This window comes from Taudactylus pleione, unplaced genomic scaffold (assembly GCF_031769625.1).
Source record: "Taudactylus pleione unplaced genomic scaffold, aTauple2 ptg000083l, whole genome shotgun sequence".
Classification (NCBI taxonomy): Eukaryota; Metazoa; Chordata; class Amphibia; order Anura; family Myobatrachidae; genus Taudactylus; species Taudactylus pleione.
The window spans coordinates 6,376,611-6,380,000 of NW_028284485.1; the positions used below are offsets into that span (position 1 = coordinate 6,376,611).

Below are 3,390 nucleotides of genomic sequence, written 5' to 3' on the forward strand. Positions count from 1 at the left end.
GGGCTACTTTCTTCAGGCATTTAACTCAAGTGTTACAGATGTATCCTCATATATCTAGCCTCAATAAAACATGCCTGGCATGAATGAGCTACCACGTATCGTGCTACTCTGCTAGCATCGGGTGTCTTTTATCACTAAAAATGTATCTAAGTTGCAATTCAATGCAACAAGGATGCACAAGCAGACTGTGCTGTTTAATTTGATATGCAACACTTGTATATCGTGTGTACTTGAGTCTGTATATGAACCACAAAGGAACTTGGAATGAAAAAAGAAAAAAAATCAGACTTATTGACACTCAGATATGCATATCAAATTAATCAGTACAGTCTGCTGGTGTGTCCTTGTTGCATCACATTGCGATATACATGCCTTTTCACCAAAAAAGACACGGGAGTGCCAAGAGAGGCTCTTTAGCCAGACTGCAGCAAAAAGATGTCTAAGGACACATCTTTATGTGTCTTTTAGAAAATTTGGCATACTCTACATATTCCCCATTCATCAGTCAGAGTGGCAGGATCTGAAGTAACCCCTCTATAGGCTCTCAGGATTCCCAAATGTCCTGGGAGTCATAGATTGTACTCACATTGGGCTCAGATCAACAAACTTGAAGGGTCAAGTGTGTGTAAATAGACAGATCTAACCCTCCCTAAATGTGCAGGTGGTCTGTGATGTTCACCATAGAATTCTCAGTATGGTTACAGGATCTTGCCATGATGCCTATATTCTGCACCAGTCAGCCCTATGGGAGAGGTTTGAAAGTAGACTGATGCTGGAGGGCTGGCTTCTAGGTATGTAGTACATGGTGTTCAAAATAACAATTACTTCTACTGTAGCAAACAAAAAGTATGGTGGTCGCTCATGTCAGCTTAATGACATTACACAGGTGCTTGTAAAGGGTGGGGTTTACACTGAACCACAGAAAAAAAAGATTCCCTCCTGCTCACTGCAGCAATGTCAACAAAAAATACTTAAATCCTACATGATAATAGAGATTCAGAGGTATTAATTACATACATTTGCAAATATATGAATAAGTGCCAGGCCATCGTCAAGGCTCCTCTATACTGGCATCCCTAACATTAAGGGGTACATGTCCGAGAAGCAAGGTACCCCAAAAAATTCCAGCCAAGGACCATCCCCAGGGTATCACACGAAAAGGGGAAAAAAGGTGATAGTGAAGTGTAAAGAATAGATGTGTAAAGATAAATCAATAAGTGTTAAATCAATTAAAATGACAAATGATAAACAAACAATTAGAAAGTGGTTCACATGTAAGTTTGTGATAATGTTAGGCTGAAAATGTCAGTATTTAACACATGGTTGTATAATTTTAACATTACAGGGGGAATTAACATCTATCCAAGTGAGATGCTGGCATGTAACTTTTTAAAACTTATTATGGTAAGTATTTAAAATAGTGAAAGTTAACAATGAAGTGTTTGTTTTGAATATTATTTATATAAAAACACACATTTGTAATGTTAAAAAGCAAGTGGTAATTTTTTGTTACCAACCAAAGAATGGACTAATTGTACTTTTTCTTTTATTTATTTTTTATCTCAACAGCAACTTCACCACCATCATGATATTGGGCACATTGCCTTTTGGCAGGAGTCTTTTTCTTCTGTGGTGCAGCTGAGGAAGAAAAAAGGGTAAGACTTATTACTATGCCCTTCCTTTTGTTGCACGTATTTATCTGTGTTACACATTGAACTGTTTTTGTTTATAAGTTTGACTATATATAAATTTAAATATTTAATTTGAAAAACTACATTGTTATCAAGTTTAATGATATTTTTTTCTGATATGATTCCTCTCACTTATGGTGGTTTGATGCAAAAATTATCATATATTGCTTTTGGAACATTTAGGATGAGTAATTAATCACAAAATATCAGTAAGTGCATCACTAATTCTGGGTTTGCTCTCTTGTAACATTAAAAATATTTTGTTACTCACCAGGTGTCACTTGATTTGCAGGATGACCAATGTCCTCAATATGGGTCCCCCTTGGAATGCATGTCCTTTTTAATATATAACATAAGGGTGGGTGTGAGTTTCCAAATATAATTCCATCATGCACCACATAGAATCCAACTGAGGAAGCATCAGTGAAATGTGCATCTTGGACCCAGGGTTCCTGCTGTGCACAAGCGGGACACCCAGTGGCAGCACAGTGATACAGTTATCATTGAGCAGATACTCTCTCCCACTTCCTGCACACTTACTGTATATAACAATCATGTATAATTTCTTCTTCTCATTTTTATAGCGCATATAGTAACTGTCTATTTCTGAGTGATTCTGTGTGTTTGCAATGTCACAGGTAACAGAGCCTCTATCCACCATGTATGTCACTTTTGAAGCTTAATCCACTTTCTTCCTATCATTGTATATGGGGCTTAACCACTCACCATGCACCAAAACCATCTGGTATATGAGTGGCAGCAGCACAGGTTCCTGATTCTGTACTGTGTTACTTAACATGTTATTGCATTGTGTATTTTCCTCATATTGTTAAGGGCACTCTCATTTGATTGTAATCAGGATAGGCTCTTGAAATATTTATACCAGGTCCCTTTCCTCTGGTTTGATCTAAAAGCAGATGCTCAATGCACTTATTCCCACCCCTTGGTGTGTGGATAGTATGCTCACATGCCATTCCCTATTGGCTATAATAACATGCAGCAGCTGCTACTCTGTTTCTGCGTAAAGGGGGTAGTCTATACTTTTATTTGATTCTATTACTTTTCTGAAATAAAATTGGGTTTGGGTACCTATAGCTGAAATTTTGCAGTGTATTGCTGCACATATTCATCTCTAAAGAAGAACATGATTCAGGTTATGATTGAATCTCTCCTGAACACAATTATGCACAGTTTTAGGAATTATCAAGAAATCTAATGTATCTGTCACTGTGACCACTAAATGTGTCAAGTGAATATTACCGTGACTGCTGATACTTTGATTGGTCATTGTACCTTTATTGGTTGATCTACCTTGAGCATTAACTGGTTATTATACCACGAATGTAGTATATTTTGAGCAACTTGGTTATTATACTGTGATTGTTGAATTATCATCTTGCTATATTTCACTAGCTTTCTCTTACATGAAATTATTTTTTTTATGTGTGTGTTTTTACAAATTACCTGCTTCTGAAATATGAATGGTGGCTGTTATAATTTTTTAATGCATATCCAATAAATGCTATGTTTTATATGCAATATTTCAATTGAGTGTCCCAAAAACAGAGATAATTTATTCCTCTTTTTCTGAGTTGTTCCACTAGGTGTTTAAAAAAAGTGTCACAAATAGCAAAGATTGTCTTTAAAACAGTATAACAAAATAAGTGAATGTATAGACTTGAATTACAACAACTGCTTA

The 3,390-nt window shown here is 36.1% G+C and overlaps 1 long non-coding RNA gene across 1 annotated transcript in view; it reads right to left on the minus strand.

The window, feature by feature from the left end:
• Window positions 1-1,576: 1,576 nt before the first annotated feature.
• Window positions 1,577-3,390, minus strand: part of LOC148532132 (uncharacterized) — a 38,375-nt gene continuing 36,561 nt past the window's right edge. Inside the window, exons 2-3 of the long non-coding RNA XR_015877775.1 lie at window positions 1,963-2,027; window positions 1,577-1,638 (exon numbers count right to left, since the gene is read on the minus strand). This is a non-coding gene — a long non-coding RNA (uncharacterized LOC148532132). The remainder of the gene's footprint in view (window positions 1,639-1,962; window positions 2,028-3,390) is intronic.